A 15130-nucleotide genomic window follows, 5' to 3' on the forward strand; every position below is an offset into this window, starting at 1 on the left:
TCAACACTCAAACCATTATGCCACACTGACTCTCCATGCACTAGCATGATAATAATAATAATAATAATAATAATAATAATAATAATAATAATAATAATAATAATAATAATAATAATAATAATGGCACAATACTATATAACATATGAAGGAAATGTTGGCATAAATCTATTAGAAGAAGACTAATGACAATTGGTATAATCAATCCTCATTTAATGACAATTGGTATAAATAAGGGCAAACCTGAAGAAATGCCAGACACATTTCAACACCTCTGCCTTCCTCAGTGACTAATTCTTTAATTCCTGAAATCATCTAATACTTCCACCAGCCAGAACAAGAAATACTGGTTTAAAGTTCCTCACCTAAGAATGCTTCTTGCCCTTGTTTCCCTTCCTTTGTTGCATTTTGGGCTAATACCAGAACTCACCGATGAACTATGAAAATAGAAATCACAACTCACATAGGAAAGAGTAGAGCCAACGTTGCTGGTCATTCGGGTAGTAAGTGAGGCCTTAGGTGCACATTGTAGGTTGGATGAGGTGTTTCAGTATTGGTGCCACTAGATAATAATAATAATTTGTTTTATGGCAAGCAACTAATGAGAATTAATGTGAATATGAGAATAAATGAAACAGCTCCAAGGCTTTGAGCACTTAGCTGGGGAATGGAAAACTTCAGATGTTTTTGGTCTGTAGCAACCATCAGCTATAGCTGGCATATTCTGTATGAGGGGGATTACGGGAGCTACAGGCCAAAAACATCTGGAGGACCACACTTGCCCACTTCTGGCTTAACATTTAACAGTCAGGATTTGAATCCTTGATCATTCAAGCATGTCAGTGTGTAATTAGGATTGCAAAAAAAGAAAAAAATACTGAGAGATTCCTCATCTTCAACACCATGGTGGTCTTCCCAAGCTTGCAATAATTGTATCTATCACATTTAGATGCCATAGATTTTTTTTTTTTTACTTATTTTCTTTTTGATTAGTTTACCAAAAATCTACAAAAAAAATGAGGTTTAAAAAAAATAGATTGTAGGGGAAAGTGAAATGGTCACACATCCCCATCCCTATTCAAAATAAGAATGTGATATTCTGTGGCAAAACTGTAGTACAAATAAAAAAGTAATTTTAATGATGATGAGCAGTGTAGGAGCGAATGTGGCATAATGGTTTGATTATTGGACTCTGGCTTTGGAGAAATCCCTGCTTGGCCATGTAAACCAACTAGGTGACCTTGGGCAAGTTACATTCTCTCAGCCCCAGAAGATGGCAGTGGCAAACCCCCTCTGAAGAAACTTGCCAAGAAAACCCCGTGATAAGGTCACCTTAGGGTCACCATAAGTCAGAAACGATGTGAAGGCACACAACAAAGGAATGTCCCTTTTGCAGCTTCCATTCATTTCCCATCTCTGTTGTACAGAACATCTGATACCAGGAACAGAGATAATATTGAAAGTATTAATTGAAAATAATTACGATTGCTGTTTCACAATCTTGTTTCTGTTACAGTTGATACCTCTTCCAATTCCCTATGATCCAGCTCAGGTAATTTTAAAAGCTCAATCTATATGAGAACTACAGCACAGAAAAACATGGTATTTGGAGGGACTCTGAGAGATAGGGCAAGATGGGATATTCTATTATGGCCCAGTTCATAAACTCCCATCATTCAGAGACAAGCTTCTCCTTCCACACTTCTCCCAAGACATACATTGCCTGCCTGGCTATTGTCACTTGGATGGTGCAATAGGGTCGTCAACTGTGCCCCTACAGATATTTTTGGCCAGGTCCCATCAGCGTGAACCACCAAAGCCAGTCTTGCAACTGGATTAATGGATGGCTATTTCCAGTTCTTGTTATAGAAATGGTCAAGAAGGGGAAAACCATCTTTTTTGAGGCCCCAGAAAGATGCTGCCACTCAGCATAGACAATAGTGGAGTACATAGAAAATAGGCTGACCTCACTATAAGGCAGTTTTCTGTGTGTCCCCCCACCCAAGTTTTTAGTCCTATACCTTGAAACTGGATTATTCAGGGGGAGGGAATGGAGACCATTCTGTTATATTAAAAATTCAGCTTGCTGTCTATATCATCCGTTCATTCCATTTTTGCCTTGTTCAAACTTTGTTCCTGTTGAACCATTAAAGAGCAATAACATGTTTAAGATTAATGCCTGGATAAAGTAAGGAATGTGAGATCTGAAGAGGAATCCAGGAACTATTAAGCGTTTCTAAACTTTAAAAAAACAAAAACGGATGACATTTTCAAAAAATGAATTTGTATTTATTATTGAGGTTCAAGGGCCTCAAAAGAAAACAAAATAATACAGTCAGCCCTCCTTATCCACAGATTTTTATCCATGGATTCAAGTATCCACTGCTTGAAAATACTTTAAAAGTATGCAAATTCCCATAGGCAAACCTTGATTTTGCCCTTTTATAAAAGGGACATCATTTTACTATGCCATTATATTTAATGGGTCTTGAGCATCCACAGATTTTGATATGCATGGGTCGTGGGACCAAACCCCAGCAGATACCAAGGGCCCACTGTACACACTCAAACACAACCATAATAAGGCTGGCACAGTATGATATTTTTAAAAGTCTATATAAAAGAAAGCCACAGAATCACTTAAATAAGGTACCCTCCATATTAGAAAGTATGTACGATTGATTAAGTATTGTCCCTTCTGTTTAGAATGCTACTGGTGGTGCCCCAGTCCTGGTAAGCCAATTCACCAGTCATTTCTTGTTTTTAGATTGTAGGGGAAAATGTGGGATGTATAGTTTTCTAAATACCAAGTAAATAGTCAACTTAGTCAAGGCACAACAAATGAAGCAGCAATATTCAATTTATTAGTTACAATCTTGCAGGAAGGGGTGTCCTAAACAAGTAGGCACACCCCAAACTTGATGCAGCAAGTTTTTAATCCTTTCTCCCGGCAGCATGTTTCCTCCCTCATTTCTCCATTGGTTGGGTACTTTGAGGTTTGCAGCCTATCTCATCCGCCTAATACAAATACATTATCTTTGCTTCTACAGTGGTACCTCGGGATACGAAATACCCACGTTACGAAATTTCCGGGATACGAAAAAATCCCATAGGAAATAACTGTTCCGGGTTACGAAGTTTTTTTCGGGTTACGAAAAAAATTTTGGTGCTTTTCGGCGCGATTTCACACGAAATCGCGGCTTTTCCCCATTAGCGCCTATGGCATTTCGGCTTGCGAATGCTTTTCGGGTTACGAAAGCGGCGGCGGAATGAATTAATTTCGTAACCCGAGGCACCACTGTATTTACCTCTCCTCCTGCCTAAATTCCAAAAACCCATCCCTCTTATATATAAACCTCCTTATAAAGTGTATTTATATATATGGTGTTATTCTAACCAAACTTTTAACCTGTACAGCTGACCGTAGTTTGGAACTGCGTAACTGTCCATCTTCCTAGATCTTTAGCTCATTAACTGTGTTCTGTTCAAGATGGTACCTTAACATCTGGAGAATCTCTTCTTGCCAAGAGATAACTTCTTCTACCTGTTTTGTGTGTGCTTTGTAATGAGTGACTCACCTTTTCTGCAGAGTGTGTGTGGAATTAAAACGATAATTGGTCTTTTCTCCTGTGGGGCTCCTAGGAGGTTTTAACCTTTTCTTTCTGTTACAACTATGTAATCCATCATGCTGAATTTAAGTATCATTTCTTTAAAAAGAAGAAGAAAAAGAAGGTGATAGCTAGTAAAAAGTTACACTGGTTTTGGTTCACTGTCAAAATTATATAGGTTTGTGAAGTCAAAAGCTTTCAAGACCAGCATTTATAGTTTTTTTGTGGTTTTTTTCAGGCTATGTGGCCATTTATATTTATATTTATTCCTGATGTTTCACATAAAGAGCTTATTGCTATATTGCTGTGGTCTGCATATTTAGAAATGAAAATATGGAAAACACTGAAAGATCTTTCATTTTGACACTTGTTGGATCATTTGTGGGGGGAAACTAATTTGTAAAGTCTGAACAGTTACAGAGAAGCTTAAAAAATGTTTGCTACACTTTGGTCTCTTCTTTTGTCAACAAACATTTTGGTTCTTGTCTTTTTGATACAGTTATGTCATTACGAGGATATTGTGTAATCATGTTTGGATGGAGCTAAATTTAAAATTAATATTCGTGACACTTTGTTGACTATGCCACTGCTTTGCTTTGGGTTTGCCATTTCTTTGTTTTCTGTTACAGTTTATTGTCATAAGTAAATTTTTAAAAATAAAAAAAAAAGAATTGATATCATAGGAACATGTATTTGAACCTGGGGCTAGAATAATAGATTGCATTGGGAATGTAAATAAAATTTGCACAAAAACCATACACACAACAACAACACTCCACCATGAAAAATTCACAAAAGGGGGTCCAGAAATACAAACAAAAAAAATATCAAAATATGTCCAAAAAAATCATTGCAATCTTGCCCAGTAAGATTGACATTTTTAAAAAAAATTGTGTGTGATTCTAAAATAAACAAAGATATACATTCATGCATTAAATTAAAAATGTATATGCTAAGAGGAAATAGTGTTCAAGATAGTTCCAAAATTGGCTCTACAAAACAAGCCCTCTATGCATTGTGGGGAAGTGGTTTACCTCATCAGTTTTACCACACCTTCTCTCCTTTCTCCTTTTCTCTTTCCAGGGGCCATATCCTCCATATCCTGGATTTCCTAATCCGGTAAGATTGTTGTTCTCTACTGAACAACATTTTTATCACCTGAGGTCTAAAGGCAAAGTCAAGCAATATACCAGTGTTCTCAATCTTTTTAAATGTGTGATTCCCTTTACATCTACATGCTGCCTTGGCAATCCCCCCCCCCCCAGACTTGACATAGCAAATTATTTTTTAAATTGCTTAGTGTGCATATTTTCATTCACACATTCATTCATATTCCTATTTTAACATTTTATAAGTAAATAGCTCTTCCCCTTCTCCTCCTCCCTCAGGCAAAGGCTCCAAGCACCCTCCTTGCCTTTATTTTCTCCTCTGCGACAGAAAAGTTTTGGGAAATGGAGTAAGAGGAGGCGGATGGAGGGATCAGGGTCTCCAAGTCTTGCATCCCCTTTGAGCCACTCTTGTGCACCCCCTCCCGGTGTTTCCACCCCACAGTTTGAGAACCAATGCCCTATATGATTGAGAACCTGAGTTGCACCTGAGTTGCATTACTATATTTGGGGAAGGAAAGCTCGTTGCCAAAAGTATACATTTGAGGTCACATTCAACTGCCTATTTAGTCAGCTCCTCAATGGAGAAAGAGCATTGTTTCTTTTCTTTTTTTTTTCTTTTGTTTCAGACAGCAAAATTTCTTGAGCCAGTCGTGACAAAGATCATTTTCTTCTTTTTGTCACTTGTAAATGAGGCAAGAAATAATTATGAAGACCCACAAATAGCCTTTTAGCCAAAGGTCAGGAAACATGGAGCCAACCCTGGCACAAATTGTACCTGCATGTAGCACAGTTTATTGGCAACTTTGTGGGAGGAAAGGAAATCGTTTTTAGTCACCATTTATATGGACAGGTGACTCATTGCAGTGTAGTAAAGAGTCCTAGTGGCACAGTGGTTAAATGCCTGTGCTGTAGCCACTCACTCACAAACCGCAAGGTTGCGAGTTCAATCCCAGCCAGGGGCTCAAGCTTGACTCAGGCTTGCACCCTTCCAAGGTTGCTAAAATGAGCACCCATCTTGTTGGGAGCAATTAGCTTACAGTTATAAACTGCTTAGGGGGTGCTTAAGTGCACTGATAAGTGTTATAGAAATGTACTTGCTATTGCTATTGCTAGTAATCTGCCTTTTTTGTTCACCAAGTTAACACACCTCTGCTTTAAGAATTCAGTAGATTAATTACTTTCCCTCATCTTTCCTCCTTCTAGGCTGCTTTCCCTGGATATCCTCCTCTTCCGGTAAAATCATTGTTCTGTACTAAGCCACATTTCTGTCAGTTTTGACCAGGAGGAAAACTTAGGCCCCACAATATATATCTGCATGCATCAGTAGAGTTGGACAATTTGTATTTGCTGAATGAAAGAAGCATGGCAAGAGTATAGGGAAGGAGAGCCAGAGAAGATAGAACTCCCCAAGCAGAGTATGTAGAAAAGTTAATGACATACAGTCAGCCCTCCATAGTCATACATTCTGCATCCATGGATTCAACCAGCCAAGGCTTCAAAATATATATTTCTTAATTCCAAAAAGCAAACCTTGAGTTTGCCATTTTATATAAGGGACACCATTTTACCAATGACAATGTAGTGAGACTAGAGCATCCATGGATTTTGGTATGCACAGCGGGTCCGGGAACCAAAACCTAGTGGATACCAAGGGTCCAATGTATTATTATTTATATTATTAAAATATTTATACTGTGCCCTATATCAAGAGATCTCAGAACAGCTTGCAATCGACAAGTTAAACAGACACTTTAAGATAAAAATGGGCCCTCTGTTGATTGTGGGAAAGCTTGTTACCTCATCAGTTTTGCCACACATTTTCTCCTTTTCTCTTTCCAGGGGCCATATGCTCCATATCCTGGAGTTCCTTATCCGGTAAGATTTCTGTGCTCTATTAAACAATATAATGAATTAAAAACAGATTTTAAAAATCTGTAACAGTCTTTGGATTGTATTAATGAAGCCCAAAGTCTTTGGTGAACAGCAAAATTTTAACTGTGTGCTTAAATTATAACAGAGTCAACACCAGTCGGGCCTCCAGGGAAAAACAATCCATAGTTGGGGTGCCACAGTTGAGAAGGCCCAGCACAGTATATTGACTTCACTTGTGGGACACAGATATGATTCCTTCCCACATAAATGCACCTAGATAAAATGGTTGGCTGAGGAGTAGCAAACATGTCCCCATACACATATTACTAGATTGATGTGAGAAACAGAGAAAGAGAAAGAGAGCCAGTTGCTGTCTCTGGTATCTGTACCTTAGCCTTAAAAAGTGGGAATACAAGAAGAACCCTGTTAGAGTAGAACCCGCAAGAGCACATGGTTTTGCATGCAAGTGGCCGTAGGCTCAATCCCTGGCATATCCAGATAGGGTTGGGCAAGACTCTTTTCTGAAACCCAGGAAAGCAGCTGCTAGTTTGATGGAGTAAGGGTCACTATTAAGTATTTTTTAATATTTTCCAATGGAAAACATAAGCTTAGCACAGCCAGCCTTTGTTCAAGTAATCTCTTTTGCCTCATATGAGTCACACTCAGTTGACACACTCCAGGTTCAGGGTAGGGGGCAGATGAACATTGGACTCTCCACTACTACCCACATCCTAGCCACATGACTTGGGTTAGCATTAAACAAACATTGATTTTAATAATTTGAATGTCATCGTGATCATCATCATCATCACCTTTATTTATAATGCACTTCCATCAAAGGGTGGAATATCAAAAACATATAAGCAAAAACAGACAATAAAAATGCTAAAATAACATGTGAATATACTAAAACAACACTTTGTGCATTTCAGGGCTATCCACCAGTTGTAGGGGTAAGTATTTTTGTACATTTATAGATTCTATGAATACTTAACTCTACCCAGTAATTGTGTTCTCTGTACTTATAGAAGACCTTTTCGATAGGAAGCATTATTTTCTACCTCTGGTTTGCATAGAAATAATGTGACTTATCCCTGATGGGATACAGTCGCATTTTCTGCCCTGCCTTCAACACCACCATCCAGCTCCAAGCCAAACTGGGAGGCTGCCTGTGCCTTTTTCCACCAAGGCAACAACTGAGGCTGTTTAATATTGTTTTTCAGGATCGGGATGGGGGTTTGAAAATGGGGATTAATATCCTATTGTATCTGTTTTGCCATGTTAATTGCTATGCATGTTTTACTGTTGCTGTGAATTGCTATCTATTTCTTCGCTTTTTATCATTAGTGTGATTTGCCTTGTTATTTGATTCTTATTGTTACTTGCTATGTATTTGTTATATATTGTATTATTATAAGTTGTTATTTTATAATTTTTGCTGCTTTTGATTTTAGATTGTATGCCGTAGGCAGGTTTTATCTGTATCTTGGTTGATGACTATGTAAAGTGCTGTGTAAACCTACAGCACTATATAAATAAACAACAACAATAAACGGGTGTTGTCACATGTAAAATCACCACTTTACCACTGGGCAACTGGAACCCGGCTGCATCCCGGGTCTCAGCCATGCTTAGCCAGCGGTTTTTCCAAAACAGGAGCTTGCCGCTTTGTCAAAAGCAGCCAGCTAAGCATGGTTGGGACCCAGGATGCAGCTGAGTTCCAGTTGCAGTGGTGTTTTTACATGCAATAATACCTGTTTATAACCCGAAATGCAACTGTATCCCATTAGAGATAAGTCACATTACTGTATTTCTAATGTGATAATCTCCCATAGGGAATGGGAATCAATTTTCATTCCTCCCTTTAGCCCACACCAGTATGACCAGTACAATTGTTTCTGGAATGCTCTGTCATGCAGTGATCTTTGAAGTCAAGTATATTTGTAAATTGATCACTATTGTCCTTTGTTAAACTTAATAATGATCTTAACTTTAGAAAAGCAATACCTCAAACACAACCAGCAAAATCTTTTTCATTAGTCAGGAGGTGGAATTGTAGAGAGGGGTGGAAAATAAGCTATTTGCTGATCCTTGTAAGCAAAAAGCCAGGATAATCAGCTGGGACCAGGGTGTATGAGCTGAGAAACACGATTCAAATTGGGCCAGTGTTTTATCATGTACTGGAATCAGACAACAGGGACAGTTGAAGCAGATAGTGCCTGTATACAATCTATAAGAGAAGACTTAACTAAATATTACTTTTTTTTTCACAGAAGTAACATCTAAACAGATACACCTTCTGGGTATGTACTGAAAAATTTGTTGGCAAATTCTTTATATACCTTGCTCTATACACATATACCCTTTGCTTCTCTATGCTAATTTTGTTAACTGCTGGCAGTTAAGTGTTTATATTATTAACTGTGCATTGCCCTGTGACACAGGGCTTCTAATGTCTAAGTTAAAACTAATAATTCAAAGCTCATTATGAAGCAACCTGTACAACATCCCAGGTTTAATCATGTGATCCAGCTTCCTTCTGTCTTCTTTTGCCCTTGGGAAGCTAGCTAAACTTCCAGCTAGAAACCTTTAACAATTCAGCAGTCACATTAGAACTCCAGAAAAGCATTCCAAAGGGCACTCCTAAAGAACAGGCAGAGTCCAGGCAGAGTTCTAGGTAACAGGCTATCCATCAGGAAACAAGGCCCCAGTGTGCATTTCTCCCAAGGAAAATGGATGGTTATCAACCAGGCTGGACTGTAGGAGGTGCTGGAATATTTATACCCCATCTGGGTCTCGAAGGTGCTCCCTATTAGCCACCTACTTCTTCCTTAAACTCAGCATCTCTCCCTTTCCTGGTTTCTCTCTGAAGGGGTAGGCACTGGTAAGTCTAGCTTTGCATCAGAGGGTTGTAGTTGTGGCTGTTGGGAACTCAGCCCCTGTGCTGGCTGCAAGTTCACTTCCTGGGGCTGTTGGCATTACTGCAGCCCTGGCATATCCCCTGGGCTCTCTTTCTGAGAGCCTTCAGACTCAGAGGACATGCCCAGATCCTGAAGGCAGGGTATGACACCTTCCCATTTTTAGGACACAATCCATCAAATGTTGAGAAGACCTTACACCTGCTTTCCAATGCACATTTGGGAGCTTTCATTGAATTGTGCAAGTAAACTTGAGCAGTACATTCCATTGCTGTCAATGGGAGAGATTAAGCATTAATTTAATTCTCAGAATTAAGTTGTTTGGGTTTTTCAGAATGATTGTGATGTTATTTCATAGGCCTTGTGTGCACTGGCCAGAATACTCCAGAGACAGCCCAGAGGATCCTGACCCCACAGCTGCCCCATCACCTGGGCCTCCATTTCTGCACTGCTGTGGCTGTCTGCATGGGCATCCTGCAGGTCTGCCCAGTGCATCCATTGCTGCCCTGAGTCACTTGCTTCTGAGGTCAAAAAAAGGCATGCAGCAATGTTCACATACTGGCTGCCTCATTCTGACCTCAGAATGTGTGACCCACAGTGATGGCGGACATGCCCATGGCTCAGTAGAATGCCCATGCAGACAGCTGCAGCAGCACAGAAATGGAGGACTCTGGATCTTCCTGAACGATCTTGAACAACAGGTTATATAGGTCATATTAACCTGGTCATGCTCTGTTTCTGATGTGGGACATGTCGGACATTGTCCAGACTCCCCACATCAAAACCAAAGTTTGGGGTGTGCAGACAAGGACAATGGACAGGACAATGTCCAAACAGGACAATGACAAAACAAGGGTGAAATGGGCCTCTATAGCGCCCTGTCAGAGGAGACTATGATGAAAGAGTACATACAAAAAACAAAATTACTATGTACTGAATCAGAGCATTGGTTCATCTGGTTCAGTACTGTGTATCCCGACTCTCAGTAGCTTTCAGGCAGGTATGTTTCTTCAGCCCTTGGAGATGGCAGGAACTGAACCTGCACCTTTTGCATGCACTACCACTACCAATGAGCTGTGGTCCCCTTCCTGAAAAGACTGTGGCTTCTCCTGAAGCATACTATTGCCTGCTCTTCCATCAGTAGATTAGAAACAAGTGCACTCCAGGGCTGCACATTTGTTCCAGAATGTCCTGTAGTGATATTATCCTATCTTTTAGGATTAATATGATGTTGACTAAAACAATGGTTATTGTTATCATACTGAAGAAAGAAATTACCTATTGTCACTGAGCTACAAATCTGATCTTATGTTATAAAGGTGATGGAACTGAATCTGAGAGATGTTTTCCAAGCCACCCCGCCTGCTTTCAACTTCTCTGCTGCATACTTCAATCCCCACTTGAATTACCTCGAATGGATCTTTTGGAAACTCTGTATAGCTAAAAGGAATAGACATTCCTATTTAAAAATATTATACACTTATTATTGATTGTAAACATTTGATCTAAAACAATGTAAAAACACCAGTTTCTGAACTATTTGGGAAATATTAAGAAAATATTACTAAACAAATCAATCCTATATTAGTTATGGATTGAACTTTGGTTAACATCAGCATAGAATATTTTATGTCTCCTGACTAACTGCATGTCTCTTAATTTCCTATCACTTAAAATATAGAGCCAAATGCACGTTTTAGGCTTACTGAGTTATCTGATCATATTTTACTGAAATGTCTCACTTAACTAATTTTACTCTAATACTTCTGTATTGCTTGCTGTGTTCTTTCCTTTTAAAAGCTGTACAAATAAAGAATATAAATCATCATGAGATTTGTGTCTCTGTCACTATGAAACTGAAATTAGCTACAGGTCATTTTCCAAGCATTTGAAAAAAGCTGCAGTATTTTTATTTCTGGACTAGCAGTGGAGATGCATTTCACATTTAAAAAGATCTAAAAGAGCCTGTGAAACAGGCAGAATCCTCACAACAATTGCAGGATTGATCCTTTTTATTTATCCACTAAAGTAAGGTTCAGACATGGAATCACCCTTTTCAAACAGTGGTACTACTTGTATTTCCCTATGGCTGACATTATTTCATTATTTTTCCTGCAAATCAAATATAAGTGAAACGGATAAAGCAATGTCTGATAGAAACAATGATCAGTGCAATTTCTACCACATAGGAATAGATAGGGAATGAAATTATAGCAAGAGCAGCTACATTTCTGTACTATTTCCTACTGAACTAAGCAGTCTCTAAGCAGTTTACAGTGTGCAAGCTAACTGCCCCCCACAAGTTGGGTACTCATTTTAACGATCTTGGAAGGATGCCAGGCTGAGTTGACCTGGAGCCCTTGGCTGGGATTGAACTCACAACCTTGTGGCTTGTGAGTGAGTGACTGCCATACCAGTATTTAACCAATGCAACCAGGGCTCCTGTTATCTTCTATGTGCATTAATATATGCAGTGAGCCCTTCCTGTTGGGGTTCGGTTCTGCGGGCCTCCACAAATGGGGAAAAATGCAGGGACTCAAGCCCATATTAATCAATGGGCAGAGATATATATGTGTCCACTGACTAATACAGGGTGGGGTGATCTGTGGGACCTCTAATCTGCAGATGGCTAGCCTGCCAATATAGAAGGCCCACTGTACCTGCAGGTTAACACTGTTAGCAGCAGTCTTGACCTGCAGCTGCACCTTGGAACATGTTCAAAGCTAAGCGCCACAGTAGATTAATCATGAGACACTTACTAGTGATACATGTTTGCATTTTCACTTATAGGGTTTTCTTAGGCAAGGAATACTCAGAGGGGTTTTTGCCAATCTTACCTCTGAAATACAGCAACAGCACCTGGTATATAATGGCAGTCTTCCATCTAAGTATTAACTAAGTATGGACCGGCTTACCTTGCAAGATCTAATGGGATCTTGTACTTTTAGGGTGGCTAATGCTAAATCTGGCCAGTCTGTCATTTTAACTGCCACAAAGACATTTAAAGAGTAGCAAAGGAACAAAGCTAAGTTTTACAGGTGCTCAAGACAGGTTACAATCACTTTTGCATTGCAGTTGTAGGAGGTGGAACCAAGTTTTTAAACTATAGGTGGTATCAGCTAAAATATCTCATCTGATCGAATCCAAAAGGCAGCACTACCTTCTGGGTTACTTCCTGGTCATTAAAACAATTTGTTCCTGAATATCAGGATAGTGAGGCGTATTTCTTTATTCTTCTTGTCCTGGAAGGTGATGGGAAATTTTATTCCATTCTCGGTTCTCTGTGGCTGAGAATTCTTAATAACCTTTCCTAAACTGCAAGTTCCAGGACTCCCTCTGGAGGAACCATAGTAATTAAAATGTAGTCATAGTGCTATCAGTGTGTATTGTGAAGGGGGCCTTAGCATGACATTAGGCAAGTTGTCCTCAGTGGGCCTTCCACTCTGAATAGCCGCACACTACCACCACCTTTACACATCTGTCCACTTTTGCTTTCTTTGTCCAACACTGAAGCACACCACTCATTTAAAACAAGAGAGCAATATAAGTGGTGGAATTTTCATTCAGTCTTCTCACACTTGTCGAGGCTGAGTGTCTAAACAGCAACAAGAGGGAGGCCATGCTGGTTGGGGAAGTTGGAGAGCTGTACACTAAAAAAAAAAAAATCCCCCCCCCCCAAGCTCTGGAAAATAGTCTCAGGACCAGGGAGCTCCATAGAGTAAGCAGTAGCCCTGTTCTGGATCACAAGATGTCTGAGGATGCCCACCCCTTATGCCAGGAGTGGACAATTCACAAAACCCCATGTATGGCTTCCCAATTATCCATCATTACTGTATCATGGTGGCTAGGGTTGCAGCAAATACCAGTCCAACATCAGGAGTACCACAGGTTGTTCACTCCTTCCTTGTGCCATATTTGACAGTTTTGTTCCTTTAATAACTGGGCCTACAAAAATGTTGCACTTCCAAGACCATCAGCCATACCCTTTTCTAGGATACTAGTCTATTCCACTCACTCCCAATTCTCTCTCTCTCTCTCTCTCTCGTTCTCTCTTGTTAATCAGCATTTTGTTTTGCCTCAGTGTGCCCAGTTCCTTCTGGGTACTTTAGGTGGGTTCTGTGTCCTTTTCCCCTCTTACATTTTTATATATGCCTTTGTTACCCACTGGGGTTTGATTCCAGGACCACCTCCACCACAGATATCAAAATCTGTGGATGCTCAAGTCCCATTATATACAATGGCAAGGCAAAGTGGTGTCTCTTATGTAAAATGCCAAAATCAAGGTTTGTTTTTGGACTTTATATTTTGGGGAAATATTTTAAGCCATGAATGACTGAATCCATAGATAAGAAATCTGTGGATAGGTAGGGCTGATGGCATTTATATAAACACTACCCCAGTTTTAACAGGGGAGGGGGTAGAATTCATAGCCATAGCCATGTTAGTCTGGAATATCAGTATGCAAAGGAATACTTGAGATGAACTGTGTGGACAAAGTTATAAAGTAAGCTTTTGTAGACTAGGCTTGGTCTATTATCACTACAAAAGCTTATGCTACAACTTCTTTTGCACATTAAGAGCCTTATCACATGAGAAAACACATTGGAAACAGAGCCAGAGTGTAGTGACGTTCTCCATGCCTTGCCACATGACATCATAGCACTTCAATTCTCTTCCCATAGAAGACAGTTGTGAAAACACATATTTTCAAAGGTGTCACACAATGCCTTTACATACCGATTTTAACAAGAAATCCCCAAATACCTTTTATGTTCCTTCTGCAAATTTGTCCAGTTATAATATAGGCCAGTGTTCAGTTGTCCCATCCCGATTTTGGCTTCCTCTAAAACTTCAAATGGCATTTCCAACATGAATAGATAACATATTCAAACAATGAGTGGATCTAACCTGCTGCTTGGAAATCACTCATAATCCTGTACAAACAATGAGTAGATCTAACCTGCTGTTTGGAAATCTCTCATAATCCACCGCCAGACTGAAGAAGTTGTTGGACAGACAATTATAAATCAATCTGGCTTTTCACTGGTTTCACTTTTGACAGAAAGGAGTGAATAAAGAGCTGTAAGGAGCTTAGTGTATGCTGAAGAAACTGTCCCCAGGAATGGGATAATTGGAAATGGCTTGCACTGAAATATACAAGGTACTTGTTAGAAAAAGTACCTGCATTAAAAGCCCTCAAGGCTTTTGGAACTACAGATCATTATTGCCAAGTGAAAAAAGTATCATCCTTAAGCTCTGAGTATTACTTATCTCAGAAACCCTTTCAAGGACATTTAGAGAAAGTAACTGGCCCAGTAAGAGAATGTAATGGGCCCCAAATTAATCAATGAACTTCATTACCAAGTTGGGATTTGAACTCATTTGCAACTACTACAGCGCACAGGTTCTCTGCATGTATCCAAAGAAAGACTTTTTTCTCATTGATTTTTGAGCAAGATTTTTCCATTTATTTTGTGCCTCTGTGATAACAATAAATACTAATAGGTAGTTCTGTGAACATGTGTGTATTATGGAGGAAACCTCTGATCCAATTTATCTGAATCAGTTCCTGCGATAAGGAGGTTAAAGTACATTAATACGGTCAATAATTTTTAAGTACTTTGTT

At 39.4% G+C, this 15130-nt stretch overlaps 1 protein-coding gene across 1 annotated transcript in view; it reads right to left on the reverse strand.

Annotated features, from left to right (window-relative positions):
- Window positions 1-14405, reverse strand: part of LOC121931339 (dentin sialophosphoprotein) — a 60547-nt gene extending 46142 nt beyond the window's left edge. Inside the window, exon 1 of the mRNA XM_042468988.1 lies at window positions 14269-14405. The gene's annotated coding sequence lies outside the window, so the exon portion shown is untranslated. The remainder of the gene's footprint in view (window positions 1-14268) is intronic.
- Window positions 14406-15130: the final 725 nt, after the last annotated feature.

This window comes from Sceloporus undulatus, chromosome 5, assembly GCF_019175285.1.
Source record: "Sceloporus undulatus isolate JIND9_A2432 ecotype Alabama chromosome 5, SceUnd_v1.1, whole genome shotgun sequence".
In the NCBI taxonomy this organism is placed as follows: domain Eukaryota; kingdom Metazoa; phylum Chordata; class Lepidosauria; order Squamata; family Phrynosomatidae; genus Sceloporus; species Sceloporus undulatus.